The sequence below is a fragment of the Spermophilus citellus genome (assembly GCF_964194105.1).
Source record: "Spermophilus citellus genome assembly, chromosome: 15".
In the NCBI taxonomy this organism is placed as follows: Eukaryota; Metazoa; Chordata; class Mammalia; order Rodentia; family Sciuridae; genus Spermophilus; species Spermophilus citellus.
In genome coordinates this window covers 54433868-54454609 of record NC_138195.1, presented here as the reverse complement: position 1 = coordinate 54454609, position 20742 = coordinate 54433868, and the positions used below count along the sequence as shown (strand labels likewise).

The 20742-nt window shown below is 33.1% G+C and overlaps 1 pseudogene across 1 annotated transcript in view; it reads left to right on the top strand.

Moving 5' to 3' along the window:
- Positions 1–19804, top strand: part of LOC308634397 (poly(A) polymerase alpha-like) — a 30718-nt pseudogene extending 10914 nt beyond the window's left edge. The window contains exons 4-5 of the transcript in view: positions 18222–18388; positions 19712–19804. The product of the transcript in view is annotated as a poly(A) polymerase alpha-like (transcript). The remainder of the gene's footprint in view (positions 1–18221; positions 18389–19711) is intronic.
- Positions 19805–20742: the final 938 nt, after the last annotated feature.

The following is a 20742-nucleotide window of genomic DNA, read 5'->3' as shown; positions in this document are numbered from 1 at the left end:
ATGTTTTCTCTGATATAAGGTGACTGACTCATAGTTGGGTAGGGAGAGGGAACATGGGAGGAATTGACAAACTCTAGGTAGGGCAGAGGGGTGGGAGGGGAAAGGAGGGGGCAGGGGGTTAGAAATGGTGGAGGAATGTGATGGACATCATTATCCAATGTACATGTATAAAGACATGAATTGGTGTGAACATACTTTATATACAAACAGAGGTACAAAAATGTGTTCTATATGTGTAATAAGAATTGTGATGTATTTGACTGTCATGTATTTAAAAAATAAAAGCATTTAAAAAAGAAATTATAGTGATATGGATAGGAAAAGAACTCAAATTAGCACTAGTTGCTAACAATATGATTCAACACCTACAAGATCCAAAAAAATTCACCAGAAATCTTCTAGAACTAATAAATAAATTCAGCAAAGTAGCAGAATATGAAATCAGCACCCATAAATCAAAGGCATTTCTGTGTATCAGTGACAAATTCAGTGAAAGGGAAATGAGGAAAACTACCCCATTTAAATAGCATAAAAAATTAAATACTTGAGAATCAGTGAAAGATCTCTACAATGAAAACTACAGAATGCTAAATAAAGAAATTAAAGAAGACCTTAGGAGATGTAAAGATCTCCCTTGTTATTGGGTAGGCAGAATTAATATTGTCAAAATGAGTATACTCCCAAAAGCACTATACAGATTTGATGCAATTCCAATCGAAATCACAATAACATTCCTCATAGAAATAGAAAAAGCAGTCATTAAATTCATTGGGGAAAATAAGAGGACTAGAATAGCTAAAGCAATCCTTAGCAAAGGGAGTGAAGCAAGTGGCATCGCTATACCAGACCTTAATCTATACTACAGAGAAATTATAACAAAAATAGTATGTTATTGGAACCAAAATAGACTTGTAGACCAATGGCACAGAATAGGGGGCACAGATAACCCACAAAACTACAATTATCTTATATTTGACAAAGGTTACAAAAACATACATTGTAGAAAAGATAGCCTCTTCAACAAATGGTGCTGGGAAAACTGGAAATCCATAAGCAACAAAATGAAATTAAGTCCCTATTTCTCATCATGCACAAAACTCAACTCAACATGAATCAAAGTCCTAGGATTAAACCAGAGACCCTATGCATAATAGAAATAAAAGTAGGCCCAAATCTCCATCATGTCAAATTAGGCCCCTGCTTCCTTAATAAGTGTACTATAGCACAAGAATGAAAATCAAGAATCAATAAATGGATGGATTCAAACTAAAAAAGCTTCTTCTCAGCAAGAGAAACAACCAGTGAGGTGAATAGAAAGCCTACATTTTGGGAGCAAATTTTCACTACATGCACATCAGATAGAGCTCTAATCTCAAAGATATACAAAGAACTCAAAAATATTAACACCAGAAAACCAGATAACCCAATCAATAAATGGGCCAAGGAACCCAACAGACAATTCTCAGAAAATGATAGTAAATCAACCAACAAATATATGAAAAGATGTTCAACATGTCTAGCAATTAGAGAAATGGCAATAAAAACTTCTCTAAGATTCCATCTTTCTCTATTCAGAATGGCAGCTATTAACAATACAAACAACAATGTTTTGGTGAGGATGTGGAGAAAAGGTACTTTCATACATTGCTGGTGGGATTGCAAATTGGAGCAACTAATATGGAAATCAGTATGGAGATTTCTTGGAAAACTTGGACTGGGACCACCATTTGACCCAGATGTCCTACTCCTCGGCCTATACCCAAGGGACTTAAAAATAGCAAACTACAGGGACACAGCCACATCAATGTTTATACAGCACAATTCCAAATAGCTAAACTGTGGAACCAACCTAGATGCTCTTCAGTAGATGAATATATAAAGGAAATGTGGTGTATATGCACAATGGAATATTCTTCAGCATTAAAAAAGAATAAAATCATGGCATTTGCAGGTAAATGGACGAAGTTGGAGAATATAATGCTAAGTGAAGTTAGCCAATCCCCCCCCAAAAAAAAAATGCCGAATGTTTTCTCTTACTTAAGGATGATGATTAAAAATGGGGTTGGGAGGGATGGGAGAATTAGATTAAATCTAGATAGGGCAAAGGGGAGGGAGGGGAAAGGAGGGGGTACGGGGGTAGGAAACATGGTGTAATGAAATGGACATCATTACCCTAAGTACATGTATGAAGATAGGAATGGTATGACTCTACTTTGTATACAACCAGAGATATGAAAAATTATGCTCTATATGTGTAATATGAATTTTAATGCATTCTGCTGTCATATATAACAAATTAAAACTAAAAAATTAAAATAAATAGATACAACATACCTAGTTTAACAAATAGTAGAAGTAAACATGGATTGCTTACTCTTTAAATTTGATGTGAGGAAAAGTTTTCTAGCTGTGATTCAAAGTTCAAAGGCAGTGTTTAAAGAAACAATTTAAAATGCATAAACTTTTTTAGAATTCAAGATAAAAATCTCCAAGAACAAAGTAAAAGAATTGACATACTTGGATAAAATACTTATGAAGTGCTAATATTCCTAATATTTAAAAACTCTTAAAATTGAGATATTTAATAAAAAATACGATAGAAAAAATTCTCAGAAAAGTATAAAATTACATCTTAAAATCTTAAACATATAGAAAATGTCCACAGACTTTTACAGTTTAGAGAAATGCAAATTAAAATACTGATACTGTATCTCATACACCAGATTGACAAATTTCAAAAAATATTTGTAACAGATTCTGCTGTCAAAGCTGTGAGAAACAGAAGCTTTTCATAGAATTCTGGTGGGAATATAACAACACTGCATTAGGAAAATTTGGAAATACCCATCAAAACTACACATTTTGCTTTCTTTTGGCCCTCTAATCCTATTTCTAAGTATCCTTTCTGGAGCTGGACCGCCAATAATAAGAAATACATATGCACATTTAAGGATTGCAGCACTCTTTGTTGTTGTAAAATAATGGAAATTACCTGAATGTCCATGGAAGGATAACTAACTAATAAAATATAGTTAGCCCATACACTGAAATAGAATGCAGCTGTAAAAAATGAGGAAGATATCTTTAAACTAATATACAGTGATATCCAGCAGTCTTTGGGAGCTAAGGGTGGTTTGCAGCCAAGAGTAAGAAAGAGCTGACCATAGACTGAGAGTTGGAATGACATGTGCAAATAAATGGATTTTTCTAATAACTGGAATGAGTTTAGAAATGGATTATTCTGCTACTAAATCTCCAGGTGAAAATTAGAAGGTAGCCTGAAACTTGCCTATAGCCTTGTGAAACCTTATTCTGACCTCTGGCAACTAACTGTGAGATATAACTTCTGGTTATTGTAAGTTTTGTTTTGTTATTGTGGATTGAAACCAGAAATGCTGTACTACTGAGCCACATTCCCAGTACCTTTTATATTTTATTTTGAGATAGGTTCTCACTAAGCTGCTTAGTGCCTCACTAAATTCCTGAGGCTGGCCTCAAACCTTTCTACCCTTCTGCCTCAGCCTTCTGAGTGGGTGGGATTACCGGTGTTATCTGAAAACCACCAAATTTGTGCTAATTTGTTACCCAGCAACAATAAAACTAATTCAATGGTACAGGAAATCCAGTAAATAAATAAAAAAATAAATGAGTAAGGGAAGAGACAGCTCTTCCTGATAGAATTCCAAACAATAGATGTAAGAAGGATGGTGAAAATAGAAAATAACCATTAAGCAAATGCCACAGTTAAAATTATTTCTGGTTAAATTCATAAATGGATGCTAAAATTAGTGGGCAAAACTACCACACAGGATATTTACATAGTTTCAAATAATTTTCCCATTAGACACTTTTTAGCCATAAAGGAAAAGGTCACGACTTCACAGAGGATGCAACTAAATTAAGTGATCAAAGTTTCTACCAGAAGTAATGAGCCAGAGGGCTGTCATGTTCACCTTCATACATTACACTGAGAAGGGAAAATCATCACTTTTGTTGTAATATTACCAAAATAGATAACTTTAATGTATTGTAAAAACATTAGACAATTAGCAATTGAGAGAGAAAACAAACAAAATAAACTGCAATTATTAAGTCCTGAAAGCCAAAGACTGAGGAATCACCACAGGTTGGGAGATTTAAATGCAAGGTACTATCAAATCGATTTGTTTATTTTTTATTTATTTTTGGTACCACTGAGCCACATCCCTAGCCTTTTTTATTTTTTTTATTTTGAGACAGGGTCTCACTAAATTGGTTAGGACCTCCTTAACTTGCTGAGACTGGCTTTGAACAATCCTCCTGCTGGTGATCTTCCTGCCTCAGCCTCCAGAGCCACTGGGATTACAGAAAATGGCACCACTGCACTCAGCTAAATCAATTTAAGACAAAATAATTACTATGGATATTAGTAGAGTTTGAATGAAGTTTGTCATAATAATAGCATTAGATCAATATTGTGACAATTTTCTGGTGTTGGTCATTTTTCTATTGCTATGTCAAACATTAACAGTGTTTGAAGGATAATGGAAACTCTTTGTAAATGCAAAATAATTAGAAAATAAAAAAATAAAGAAAACTAAGACAGTATATGTCATAATCCTAATAATTTCAAATAGTCAACATTAGTAGATGCACAATAGGAAGATTAAAACCAGGCATGATGGGTATATTCTTGGGAAAAACAAAGAAGATCATAATCACAAAAGCAGAGCAAGTTGATATGAAGAAAGAAAAATATTCATAACCATATAAATTAAAATACGGTTGTAACATGTTTTAAAGTCATCATAGTAGATAAATATTAGGATGGCTTTTGTTGAGGAGGTAATTAATAGATCCGGAAGTCTGAACTAAGATGTCAAAAATGGAAAGTGATAAAATGAAGAGATTTGAAGGCCAAAGAGAATACTGTCAAATGAAAGTGTGAATTAAGGAAAATATGTATGCAGAACAGAGAGGGAAAGAAACTATCAAGAATTTAAAGAAACATTCTCCATCAATTGAAGACACATGTTCTGGATTGAAGAGTCCCACTTATATCTGATGTAGATGAGTAAAGTGACTTAACATTGAGAAAAGCTGGGTAAAATTTTAGAATTACAAAGGTAAAGAGGATATTCTTAAATACCCCAAAGGAAAAAAAATACGATGTAGAAAGAAAGTAAAATCACATTGGCATTAGACCTCTTAGCAGCAAGAAAATTAGAAGAAAGTATGGAAGACAATAGAGGAAACATTTTGAATCTGGCATTTTATATAGGTAAGAGAACTGAAGTAAGAGGTCAAAGTAAACAGTTTTAGAACACTTAAAGACTATTTTTTGCAGCAAGAATCTCTCTCTGCCTTTGTGAATTAAAAAAAAAGAAAGAAAGCAGAAACAAACAAACAAAACCTATTTGCAAAATAAAGTGTTCAGAAATACAAATACTGTATATGAGACACAAAATCAGTAATGAGAAAAAAATCGGCATTGATTTTAGGTGGCTCAATAATTTTTGACAAAGAAGTTAGAAAGAAAGAGTGATTATTTCATCATGAAACAGTGAGTAAACACAAAGCAAAAATTGCCGTGTTAGAAATAAGTTAAAATACATCATTTATCATAATAACATCTAAAGAAACAGACTTAGCAGAACACACAAGAGATTTATAGACGTAATGATTAATATCCTCATGAGAATAAGAAAAGATATTAATTTTCTGTCGAGAAATGTTTGGGAGAAGGAAAATTAAAATGTGGTAAATGTTTTTGTTTTCCATTCCTGTCTGGGTCTACATATTGAGAAAATATAAACACAAACTATTGTGTGTTAAAATTAAAGAATAAGTTACCAGAATAATAGAAATATTTTGATATATTATGGCAAGTATTTATATTTGTAATATATATATATATATATATATATATATATACACACACACACACACATATATATATATATATAATTTTTTTTTATTTATTGGATGTTCACAACATTACAAAGCTCTTGACAAATCATATTTCATACATTAGAATCAAGTGGGTTATGAACTCCCATTTTTACCCCAAATACAGATTGCAGAATCACATCGGTTACACATCACATTTTTACATACTGCCATATTAGTGACTGTTGTATTCTGCTACCTTTCCTATCCTCTACTATCCCCCCTCCCCTCCCCTCCCATCTTCTCTCTCTACCCCATCTACTGTAATTCATTTCCCTCCATGTTTGTTATCCCATTCCCCTCATAACCTCTTATATATAATTTTGTATAACAATGAGGGTCTCCCTCCATTTCCATGTGATTTCCTTTTTTTTCTCCCTTTCCCTCCCGCCTCATGTCTCTGTTTAATGTTAAACTTTTCTTCCTGCTCTTCCTCCCTGTTCTGTTCTTAGTTGCTCTCATTATATCAAAGAAGACATTTGGTATTTGTTTTTTAGGGATTGGCTAGCTTCACTAAGCATAATCTGCTCTAGTGCCATCCATTTCCCTGCAGATTCCGTGATTTTGTCATTTTTTAGTGCTGCGTAATACTCCATGGTGTATAAATGCCACATTTTTTTTTACAAATTTTACAAAGAAAAAATGATTAAATGATCAGTCTAACAAAGGCAAGATGTTACAATATCAAATAACTAATCCTGCCTATTTTCAGGATGGGCTTTTGCTTATTTACCTCTGTTGATTTCCTGTTTTGTGTAAATATTTTGGCCATCTGTTCTCAGTGGTGGTGGCGGCAGGAATAGGAGAGATCAATCAGGGCTGATGCTATCATGATTGCACCCTATCAAGACTCAAGTTAGCTTTCAAAAGCAACCAATCATGAGGAGCTTTGCCTCCTTCCAGATCTAGGATTTTCTTTTAAGCATCAGGGTGTCAGGCAGAGCAAGTAAGGAATGGTGGATGCATAAAACTTTTTGACTCATTTTACATTAATTAACCATGTAATAGTGAAAAGAGGCCATTCTTCATTGAGTTCCTTGAACACGCATTCTCTCTTTATAAACTTGTTACCACACTTCAATGATTTCACTTGCAATTTTTGTTAATTTGGACATTACACATTATATTTTATCTTACAAGTTTTTGATTGCTTCAAAAACTTTATAATTTTAGTATGAAGAACTCTTTCTTCTGAAATATTTGGGTATGTGTTTATAATCTGATAACTAATCATCCCCCAATATTTTACAAGTAAGAATGTCCTCCTACATAACCAAGATAAACAAATGATATTAGGAAATTAGCCATTGTACTATCCAAACCTCATACCCCAAACAAGTTTTACACTTGTCCAATAATTTATATCAATAACTTTTTATAATTATGAATGACTGGTTTAATTTACTTGATATGTCTCTTTTATTCTCTTCCATCTGGAACAATCCCTCAGTCTTCAGTTTCCATACCTTAACACCTGAGAGATTACAGGTTAGGTATTTTTAGAATGGCCCTCAGTTTTCATTCTATTCATGGGTTATCTTCTGATAAAACTCAAGTTCTATCTATTTGGCAAGGATTCCACAAGTATGATGTGATGTTCTTTACATTAATGCCTATCTAGTAAAAAAAAAAAGATTTAAATCTTCCCAATTACTGGTTATTTCCACTTGGATCAACTGATATTTTCCAGAATTCTTCACTATAAAAGTTAAGCTTTTGTACTTTGTAATTAGTTGGATATTTTGGGGAAGATAATTTAAACGATGATAATATTTTATTTCTTGCAAACATTTGACATATATTTACATATGTGTGTGTGTCCTCGTGGATTACTCTTTTAGTTAATAAACCATAATTCATTACTATCATTATTTTGATAGACATATTGACTATGATTTGTCTAGGAGGAGGTTAAATAAAGTGGCTCTTCTGTCCTTTTGAAGTATTTCAATTGCTCATTGATCACATTCTTACTTTCTAGCATGAAAAGTGTTCCAAGCACATCTTGTAGTTTTCCTTTATGGAATTAGGCATTTCTCCAGAGCCCTGGTACCTTTAAATGATGAATGATGCTTAGAAGCCAATATCTGAACACTGTATGGTATCACTATTTAAGTGTCACTGCTTCCGTGTCCTGACAAAGTCATTTTCATTTATAGTTATTTCTCTTTCTATATGCACATTAAAAGTTATGAGTTTCCAGTGAGAACTTCAGTTCAAAGTCCATTCCTTAGGGCATCATTTAGATATATATTTTTTCCATTTCTACATTTTCTTTTTCATATTTGTTGCATGTTTTACAACAGATGAAGATAGAACTTTTATTTAAATTCTATTCTTTTAAATTCCTAATATGTAACAATTTTCTTATACCTCTTGTGACCTCTGATTCACCATTCTAGGCATGCTTCAATGTGTATGACCTCCTCAACCTTCTGTGCTCTGACACCACACACCAGGCCATCCCTGCCTGTGAACCCACCCATGGCTTATGCCCCTCAGCTTTGCTCACCACACTAGCTATTCCCTGTGTGGAAGCCCTCCACATTTTGCTCACTCTCTGACACCAATTTATTTCAAACTTCTCACCAAGGGAATGCTTTGCACTCTGATCAAGATCTTATACCTTGCTCTATGCCACTGCTCTCTCCCAATCTCTGTGTAATAACCTTCTTCAATCTCTTCCACCTAATGGATTTGTCTGGCCCTTTCAAGAGGTAAAATTCAAAAAAAATTCTCATTTCAGCTTTTTAAATTGAAAATATATGGAGCTAATTGTAGATGTGCTTGCAGATACTGTAGCAAATACACAGAAATCCTGTGTACCCTCTTTCCAGTTATCCCTGTGGTAACATTTTGCAAAAGTATAATTCAACATCACAATCACAATACTGACATTGATACAATAAACCAATAGGATTCAGTTTCCCAGTTTTAGTTTATTCATTGTGTGCATGTTTGTGTGTGTCTGTGTTCTGTAAATTTTTATCACTTGCAGATTTGATTATTCAATGTCAAGGTGCTGTGTAGTTCCATCACTATAAAGATCTCTGGTGTCATCCTTCCATCACTGCACCCAACTCTGTCCTGACTCCACCCACTTTATTGCCAACACATGGCAATTACTGTTCTTTCTTCATTTCAAAATATTGTATGAGTGTCATCATGAAATAAATAAGCCTTTTGGGTTGTGATTTCTTGATTCAGTAAAATTTCAATAAAATTTGCCCAACTTATTACACAAATCATTATTTTATTCCTTTTTATTATTGAGTAGGGTTCCATGGTATGAATGCATCACAATTCACTTAACCATTTATCAGCTAATGCACATTTTTACACATTAAGAACATACTGCTATTGCTATTTTTGTGTTAATAAGAATCCTAATAACTTGACGCTATATTTTTAAAACATATATCACATGATTCAATAGTGTATCTTTATGCATTGAATAAGGTTTCAAAAGTCTTACAATGAGAGATACAAATTCAAGTTCAGGAGGAAAACTCAGGGGATTGTCTTTGGCTTTCCTTCTGAAAACCTCATGACCCAAGATGAAAAGCAAACAACAGGCAAATTAAGCTTAGACAAGCTTTTCTAAAACCCAGCTTCATGTCAGCTCAGCCTCGGACTAAATTAAAATGATTAACTTCTATTTTATCTGCCTATCAAAGGGAGGAATGAGCTGTCCCTGCAAGAATATAACAACATTACAGCAGACAATTTCAGTTTACAATGTTCAACATTCAGTTTGAAAGGACACTAACATTGCCAAAGACTTCATGATCAAAACAAATGTTAGGGACACAATCGCAGATGATCAAAATTTTGGAGATATCTGATAAGGAGTTTGTATTTGTTATGTATAATGTATTCAAGAAAATTCAGCATAAGTCAATGGATAAAAAGATGAAAAATGTTAACAGAAAACTGGAATCCATAAAAATATGAAACCAGACTTCTAATACAAAAAATACAATAGCTACAATAAAGAAATTAAGAGATAAGTGATTAACTTTCATGGGTCAGTAGAAAACTGGAAGAGGGATCAGCACCAATTTTCATACTAAACCATACATTGGCTGAAATAATCTAGAAAAGAGCATATGGGATATGTATATGTATCTTCTGAAAAGAGAAGATACATTTTAAGAATTAATAACCAAACACTTTCTAAAATTGTTAAAAAAGAACAAGCCATATATCCAAAAAATTCTATGAACCAAGCAAGGTGACTGCAGAAAATAATCAATTACATTTAAGTGTATATTATATAAACTGGTGACAACTAAAAAGAAATAGAAATTTTAATAATATTGATGTTAGGCTTCCAAAAGAAAAATTGGAAGCAAAATGACAAGGGGCTAACATGTTTCATGTGTTTAAATTTCTAAAAAATTTTCTTCTGGGGAAATATCTTATTCACTAAGATGTGTTATTGAACAAGATATTTGCACTCAAAAAAATGACAAAGGGAATTTTTCATTAAAAAAAATCCCAAAGAAAACACAAAAATAAAAAATTGAAGATCAGAGCATATGGTAAATATGAATATCAACTGTATAAAAATAATAATTCATTATATGAAACAATAATAATTAAAGTTATAATAATCATTTAATAAGATTGAAATATAATATACATATTTTAATATGTATGACAGCAATGGTAAAGGGGTAAATGAAGCTAATGAATTTCAAAGTCATTGCTTGTAAGAAAATGAAAAAATAATAACAGTAAATTATAATGTCATTGTCGTATTTAAGGAATCCAACAAAAATAGTAAATCTAGTAATAAAAAGAGAGATAAGAAAAAAATTGAAAGTTAAACAAATGATATCAATATTTGCTGATGACAATTGTTTAGATAGAAAATATAAAAGACTATAGGTCAAACATGGAATTAATAAATGAACTTGGTAATGTTTCACAAGATATGACTATAAAAAATAAATTGATGTTTTTGTCTCATCAATAAAAAGAAGATAGAATTTAAAGAAAGATACTATTATGATAGCATCAAATAATAAATATCAAAGACTAAATGTTATGAAATATCTGCCAATACATCTGTGGTGAAAATATTAAACATTACTGAGAAAAGTAAAGAATACATAAATAAATAGGAAGATAAAATATGCTCATGGAGTGGAAGACTCAATTTTGTAAAATTGTGACATCTCCTAAAACTAATCTAAAGTATTAAAAAAAAACAGTCAATTAACTAGTAGATTTTTTTAAAAATGAAATAGATTTATTCTAAAATTTATTTGAAAATATAAAGGATGAGAAATAGCTGGTATATTCTATTCGCATGAAGAGCAAAATAGTGACTTAAATTATCAGAAGCCATGGCTTAATATAAATTAGAGTAATTAAGATAGAATGAATTTAATATAACTACAGAGGCATTGGCATAACACTGATCAAGAAGATGCTCACACAAATATATTCACTTGATTTATGGTAAAAATGACACTGATTTGCAGGGAAGATGGGTTGCTCTTTTGATAATGTATTCGGTCAATTGTATATTGATATAGAAAATAATCCTGACCTTATCTCATGCCATACATCAAAATAAATTCCACATGGCATGCAAATCTACATATGAAAGACAAAATAATAAGTAAGTCATAAAAGCATAAAAGTAAAGCAAACAAAATAACAGCAACAACGAATACCTTAGAAAATATCTATATGAACTTGTAAAGGAAAATATAATATTAATAAATAAGATTTTACCAAAATTAAGAAATTTGCTTATCCTCTTTAGTCATCAGAAAATTAAAATTAAAGCCATTATTAAATAATTTGACACATCTGTTAGGAAGGTCAAGATGAAAAATATTAAAAATATTGATGAGGGTGTGGTGCAGTTTCACTACCAGATAGTTATCAAGAGAAATTCAGAGACATATATACCTAAATGCATGTAAGAGAACATCTGGAGCAGTAAAAATTTTAATACTGACTAAATGGAAGCAAACAACTCAAACATGCATTAACAGAAGATATAAAATATTTTATTTTTATGTTATAAAATGGATTATTATACAGTTGTAAAAGAAAACAAATTTGTAATATGCATATTCAGGGACAAATATCACTATTAAACCTTAAGAAAAATGAAAACAAACAAACATAAAATCCACAATAGAGTACATACAACAAAAAGTCATTCATATAATATTCATACACTGTTATAAATATTTATGAATTTAAAACTTTGAATAGCATTTTTTTTTAGGATATTGGTACCTGAGAGGATAAAATTACAAGTTCTTTTCCAATTCCAGCAAGTTCTATAGGTTGTTCTGAAACTTATATCCTTATGATTTGCTCACTTTGCTTTTTCATGTTATACTGTATAAGAATGAAAATACAGAATAAATACATAGGGAAAATCAGACATTCAATGGGTTAAACATCTTTACATTAAACAGAAACAATGTTAAATGTTCAAATTAAATTTGTTAATTAAGCAAGCCAGTTGCAGTAATTCTTGGGACAGTTTATTATTTTATGTTTGAGGAATATTTATAAATCAATTAGAATTTTAGGTCAAAGTAATAACAATAGTAAATAACAAAAAATAGAAAAGAGTTATTTCTACTTTAAAAAGTAATGGGACTCATAGTGGTTAGTAACTTGGGAATAAGAAATGCAGAAGTAGAACACTTTACAACATCACTAACAAACAGTGTAAAACCCTAGAGAAACTGAGAGACAAACCATATTTTGAAGTACCAATAGCATTTAAGATGTCATTCTCCAAAGCACATTTGAAAAAAAAGCAACAACTTCATAATTCTATTTATATTAGAGAAATAAAGATAAATATTGTATACATACATGTGTGTGTATGTATATATATATATATATACATACACACACACATACATACATACATATACATGGTATATACAAAACAGTGTAGAGGCAAATGTCAGATTCCTGCTTTAGATAAGTGTAGTTGTTTTATTTGTGTTTGTTGACTAAGGAAATAGGGAGTTTTGGAATTTGAAGTTTCATTAGGTGTTTTTGCAAATCTGTAGAAATATATTATTTAAAATTCAAACGTAAAAATGGATGGACACATGAATATGAATTCATGAGAAAAATTTACATGCCAATTAAATATATGAAAGGATATATATAACACTTTCTAATTAAAGATGTGAAGCATTTTCTTAACATCAAATATATCAACTTATTTTTTATAAGAGAAAGAAAAGAAATTTAGGACCCAGTAGCAAACAAAATTAAAGCACACAACACAAATAGAGATGGAGTCCTGAGAAAGAAAAGCAAAGGAATCACACCAGAGACAAATTTATTGAAATTTGTTTCACCTGGATCCTGATCTGCCTAGCTCCTCCAGGTGCCCCCGCAAGCTCATAGACAACAATTTTCCAAATTAATCTGGATAAAAAATGAATCAAAAAAACAAGCTTGTTAATATTTTATACAAACTTAGACTCTAGATGACTCTACTTGAAGATTTGCAATCTATGAAAAATCAAATGGTAGCCTATTTATTACCAATAGGCAGTTTCACAATTCCAAACTAATAGAGGAGAAAGAAACCATGAGAATCAGAAAATTCTAACTGAGCCCTGCAGATCTACAAGAATTTGTTAATTTAAAAAAGGAGAGTAGGTTTGGTGGGAGGATGAAGGTAGGAAGAAGTAAAATGTAACTGTAAGTAACTGTTGTCAGGAATAGCAGGAACTCACTTTGTTAAGATGGTCTCTCATCTCTGTGAGCTGGCTCAGTGACCTTGTCCGGTTTTCACCTCTTGTCTCTATTTTATTTACCTTTTCCACTTGTTTCAAGGCTATTTTGATAATTAAATACAATTATTCCTGTAAACTTTGAAGCTGTCATATTATCTAATTAGATTATCAATGGTCACCTGAAAAAAGTCCCATATAACAAAAAATTCTAAAGTGTTATACAGCATGAAAAGCAAAGTTTGTCAATTTGTGCAGTGGCAAATGTAGTTACAGAATATTATGATCTGTGTGTAACCGTTGATTCATCCTGAATTTAGTTACATTTCTTAATACTGTATGCATATCTTATTACTGCCAGCTTGCAATATAATGGAGAATGAGGACAGTGTGATGCCCACGTTTTAATGTATATGTCTTTTTGTGTAATGGAGGTAGTAATAGAAGAATTTACTCTCATTTTGCATAGCTGAAATTAGTAGATATTAAGGGTTGGTTATGTGGTGTCTACCATATGTGACAAAGACTGTTGAAAAGAGATGATAGTCATTCAGAAAATAATTTTATATAAACATTTATAAAATAAAATAGGTCTCATGTATTCTTCCTCCAATTTCAAATATTATCAATATTCACCAATCTAGTTTCACCTGTATATACAATTGATTGATTCTCCCCCAATCTCTGATTAGAATATATTAAAGCAATTCCCAAATGTAACATAATTTCATAAAAAATTTCAATATATACCACTATAAAATAAATGTTATTTTTTAAACTTAACAAAATACCATCCTTATACCTAAAATAAATGAGAACAAATTTTGAAGTCATTAAATACATGATCAGTTTTCAAATTTACCTTATTATTTCATTTAAGAGATACCTGATTTACTCACATCAGGATACAATCCCAGATAAACAACTTACTCTTTTTAAATTATTTATCTTTGATCTATATTCCAAAAAGTCTAGGGATGCTGGAGGACACTCAGCATTCCTTGATGCTGAAAATAAATGCCCTCTACCCAATCAAGACATCCTACAGTCAGGACAGGGGATAACTTTGAAGGATTTCAGGATCCTATGGACATCAAAAGGCATCCTGATTAGTAGATGATTTTCAGTTAATTACTGTGAGAAATCTTATTTTGTTATTCCTGAGTCTTATTATTTACCAAGTTTGGAGCTCATAGGGGGGTGGGTAAGTGTTCTCTTTATTCACAATTGGGTTAAAGATGTCAGAAAGCAACACAGCAACTACATGAAGCCCAGGAGTAATAAGAAATAATACTGAATTCAGTACCCCAGTATAGGGGAGAAAAGGGGTTCTGCTAGTCATGTAACATAGAATATCGAGGCAAATACTCGAAATAATGTGAAGAAATGTGTGAGTGTAAAGGCCAGACCCTAAGGACCCAATGAGGGATCTTTTAGAGAAGGACAAAGATGAGAAGTAGGAGATGGAAAGCTCTCAGGTCTCTTTACTAAGGAAGCATCACTTATTCTTGATAATTTTGAAGCAGGATATACATAGGCACACACCTTAGAAAGATGATAGACTAATTTTTTTTAGGGATTTGCTGAGGGTCACACACCTCCTCATTGGGTAGTGTTTTGCTGTGTCTGTGATGGGGATATGAGTTATTTTTACCAAGCTACATTCATTTACATTTTATAAAACAATGCTTGGGGTTATTTTTTAATGTGTGCAAAATCACTAAATATGAGCTATATATTTTAGATTTTCAGACTGTGCTTCCAAATAAAATTCTGTCCAGTTCCTCCACAGACTGAACAGTCACATTTGTTCTCCTTTGCCAAAGAAGGAAGTGCAGATACTGCATCCTATACTGGTTGGCCTTGCATGGCCTGTGTCTTACTGGCCTCTTGTCCCAGATCCCTCCATCTCCTTGCATTATTCAATATCTCAAGCCAGGAAGAAGCCCTATTTTGTCTCTGAGACTGACTATATAGAACCTTCTCCTGAAATGCTACCTCTCTCACCAGATCTGGCTATCTAAATCTTGATTATTTTTCCATCTTAGTCTTAAATTTCACCAAGGTGTGTGTGAGTGTGTGTGAGTGTGTGTGTGTGTGTGTGTGTGTGTGTGTGTGTGTGTGTGTTCACTGCATAGTTTTAAATGGAAGAGAGAGATCAGCCATTTTTTAAAAGACTCATTTATCAGATGGTATTGAGCATTTAATATGTACCAGCATTGTCACAAACACCAGAGGTTCACTGTTGAAAACAAAACTTCAAAAATTTCTGTCCTCCAAAGGATTTGAATAGGTATCAACCCAAAGACATACAAATGGCCAGGAAGCATATGAAAATATGCTCTACATTATTATTCATTATAGAAATGCAAATTAAAATTTTAAATAATATACTACTTCATACCCATTAAGATAGCTATTTTTAAAAAAAACTGAAAGTAATAAGTGTTTGCAAGGATGTGAAGAAATTAGAAAACTTTCTCATTGTATGGGAAATAGTACAACCCTATGGAAAACACTTTGGCATTTCCTTCAATGGTTAAACTGATGATTACCACAAAATCTAACTATTTCACTCCTAGATCTATTCCCAATAGATTGGAAAGCATGGACTTTAACAATATTCATGGGAGCATTATATACAACAACCAAGGTGGAAACAACCCAAGTGATAAATGAATGGACAAACCAAAATGTAGCATATCCACACAATGAATACTCTAAATCCTTGAACAAAGGATTGAATGAAATTTTGAGACACATGAATGAACCCTAAAAAGAATATTCCAAGTGAAAGAAGTAAGACACGAAAGAACAAATAGTGTATGATTCTGCTTATGTAAGCTACTTAGACTAAGCAAATCCATCAAGACCAAAAGTAGAATCATGTGTGTTTGTGCAGTTTCTGTTTGGGATGTTGAAAAAAGTTGTGGAAATAGATAGCTGTGAGGGTTGCACAACTTCATGAATATACTGAATGCCATAGAAGTGTACCCTATAAATTGGACATTTTTGTTTTGTATATTTTTCCATAATAAAACAAAAAAGTAATAAATGTGAGGCCTATCAGATTGGAAATGCATATATAATTTCACGTGTTCGATCACATTTCAGTTACTTAAAATTCAACACATTTTGTCAACAAAATGAAGACTAGATTAGCAGTTTATATTTTTGTGACACTCTCTTCTGTATGCTGAGAGCTTTTCTGAGGTACAGCCAAATTGTTCATCCACCATTTCTATGTTACAAGAATAATACGGGAAGAAGAATATGTGCTTTCTCCAAGCAGAGGCACATTTATAAAGACTTAAAATTATATTTATTCACGTAAGTTGCATTGAAATCAGTGAGGTATTATTCATGATTGTTAAAAATTGTAAGTAACCTATTGCCCAGCAAAAGCAGTTATTAAGTAAACCATGGGGCATCAACCTGATGGAACATTATGTATCAATAAACAGTGAATATTTTGAAGACTCTATAAAAAATGAAATGAAGATATGAAAAGGTTTTTCTTTAGAGGGGGTTAGAGAATTTTTTTTTCATTTTATTATTGTGCTATGTTGTTTTAGGAATTAATAATCGAACATTAAGAAAATGAAACCAAACTGGCTTAAAAATTATTTGTGAAAAACAAACATGTCCACTAAGTCTGTGAATAGACATAATGAGCCAGAACATGTTAATTCCAAGCTGAGTATGAACTGTCTTGGCCTGAGTGGACACCAGGCCTGATTTCATATGTTATGTCTATAATGTATTAATGAAGAAACATTAGCTATTTAGAGAAATAAAAACAATTGAAGGCAAAAAGAGTGAGTAATTTCATCAAATTGAAAATAATTTAAGCCATCTGTTTGTTATTTTTAAGCCCTCATTAACAGTTAAGAAAATGTATGGTTTCCATATGTGGTATTCCCCCAAATCTCACATGTGAGACGATATAAGACTATTTGAATGGATTAACCGACTGGTAACTCTAGGCAGGTACAGTGTGGCTGGATGGCATGGGTCATTAGGGGAATGCCTTGGGAGTTTGTATTTTATCCTCGATAAACACAAGTCTGTTTCTGCTTCCTAGTTGCCATGACCTGAGCTGCTTTCCTCCACCACACCATTCCACCATGATATATTGCCTCACCTCCTGCCCAGAGCGATGGAGTCAGCTGAACATGGACTGAACCGCTGAAACCATGACACAAAACATACATACTTTTCCCCCTCTAAGTTGTTCTCGTCAGGTCTTTCCACCACGTAATGAACAGCTGACTAAAACAGGAATCTCAAAATCTTATTTTTTTCCTGATTTCAGGTAACCTGGAATTGTAGACATTGAAGTAGATTCTGCAGCCAGAGTAAAGTTTCATTGTTTCATATATTTGGTGTTTTTTTTTTTTTTTCCTGTGCTAGGACAGAGGTTACCTTAGAAAATGCAGTTTAAGGAGTATTAATGGGATTGGGAAAAGTCCCAAAATAATGCCTGTGAGGGCCAAACAGTAGGCTTGTTCAGAGATCTTGGCTGCCTTGTTGTAGCATTTTTCTTCATTGTAGCTTCTCGCCTGAGACAGGAAACAGGAAAAGATGAGCTTCAGGGAATTATTGTATGGAGTGAGCCTAGGGGTCTGAACCTACAGAAGGTGCCACCTCTCAGACTCCTATCACAAGAAGAGAATAAGGAAGAAGCTGAGTCAGACTCAGGGACAGGATGGAGAGGGAGGGTAAGGATTGCCATTTGCAAAGTCATACCTTGTAAGATAAAGATTAAGGCTGGGAAGTCAAAGGAACAGCAAATACAGAGGGCAAGGAGGGACATCCACAAATAGGGGTTGGAGTCTTCCTGTTCCTCACCCTTGTCCTCCATGATCTTATATTTAGACATTTATCCAAACACCTGGGAGCAGAGAATGGGTTAGACTTGAGTATGGCTTCTGGACTCTACCACCTCTTTCTATTCCAGTTACAAAGGGTGTCTGTCTATACCTGGACAATTCACCCTAACACATTTCTTCTTGCTTCACATAAAATCTTCAGAACTCCCTTTAAAACTCTCGTTGTCACCATGTCATCTCTAACTTTTCTCTATCCCTTTCTTTAGTACTTCCCTGTCTATATAACTCCCCACCTTCTGAGTCCTATAATCCCTCTTTTCCTAGAACCCTTTTCTGTGCCCTGTCCTCTACAACTGCTTCGAAGATCTCCTCCAGCATGTTTTACTTGGCCTTTTCTACTGCAGCACTGCCCCGCCCGCCACCCCCCCAACAATTCCTAACTCTGAAGACTCTTAAACTCCCTAAAACCTCTATTGACCTCTCAAAATAATTTGTTACTATAACACTGCTATTGTCGCCAGAGTAGCCTTCTCTTTGCCCCATATATAAGATGCTTACATTATCACTTTTCATCTGTAATGCTTTCATTATAAACATTATTCTTTGAAATTCTCAAAAAACTTTGAAGTTCACATTAGCTCTACTATCCCCTTTTAGAATACACCCCCCCACATACACTTTTTTCCTGTGAATCCATCATGGTCTTGTACCTTTTACTCTTCATCCATAAACTCCTAAACTCCCCATCAAGCCCCTCACTTGGCTTCTCTAAGACATTCTTCAACCACCTATAAACTCTGACTCCTCTCCCTTTCTACCCATAACTTCTTCCCTATCTCCTTATAAATCTGTGTCTTGACTTCCTCAAACCCTTCTTTCTAGCCCAAACCAGCTTGCTGACCCTTTCAACTTCATCCACTTGGAATACTCTCCCTGTTCTCCTAAAAACGTTTCCCTCTAAATACTTCTCTGTCCACTTATTAGTGTCCTCTCTGCCCCTCATGATACCCTACATGCCCCACCTCTTCCCCTCTACCCCTCTTCCTCCTACTCCCTGCCCACCTCTAGCATTACCAGTATGACTGACACCTGGATTCCCAGCAAACACCACCAACCAGGAATTGCCATGGAGACCAGACAGGAATTGCCTCTCATCCTGTATTTCTACTCCTACAATGGCTGCTAATTAATGGAATGGCTCTACTCTTTCAGGTGATTGGTCAATTTGGGAATCATTGCTTTCACCCTCAAGGACCTGTAAATGGCTTCAGCGCCTTGAATTTCTTGTTAACTGATTCCTCCTGAGTGCCTTGGATGGAAATAACTATTTGAGACAAGAAGAATGTGGGCCTTGGCATCTTGGATTGCATCAGGTTCGCTTAACCTTGGGAATTTAACTTGGAGTCAGTTCTTCAGCAGGGGAGGATTATCCTTGCAGGGATTAGCATCTTTTGAAGTGCTTATTTGCCTACAAAAGGTGTATCTTTTTTGGTGAGGAAGTATCTGCTTAAGTCTTTCACTCATTAAAAAAACAACAACAACAACAACAACAACAAAAAACTATCTTCATTAGAGTTAAGTTTTGAGGATTCTTATATTCTGAATACAAGTTTTTTGCAAGGAATGTGATTGCAAATACTTTATCCTGACCTCTAGCTTCTCTTTTTTTTTTCTAATAGATCTAATTTCTAGAACAGAACTTTTAAACTTAGATGCATTCTAAACTATTTTTTTCCTTTATGTTTTTAGTGTTATGTCTAGGATTACTGTTTTAATCCAGAAAATATCTTAATTAAATTAATTTCTTAATGAACTAATTCCATTAATTTGCTTTGATATGAAACCTTGCCTCCAGTAAGTTATTTGTTTACATTAAAAACTTAAGAATCTTAGAATAGAATCTCACACAGAATAATTTCAAGAATTGTAGAGAGACCTTCCATTACTGTCCTTGACCCCATTTTCTTTGTAGTTTTATAGTGTTTCTCTTTATTTCTCTATAACTCTTCCAGAATAATTGTATTTTATTCTTTCTAATCTATTAGAGTAACCTATATTAATGTTAATATATTTTATAGCTTCTCCCTATATGTAATAACATAGTTTTTAGAAAATACATTATTTTAAATTATGGTTTGTTTGATTGGAGGTGGCCAATATTCCTATTGAAGAAAGTTAGAAAAGCTGCATAAAACAGGTTTTATTTTATTTATTTTTTATAATCTGTTTGAAGTCATCAGCTT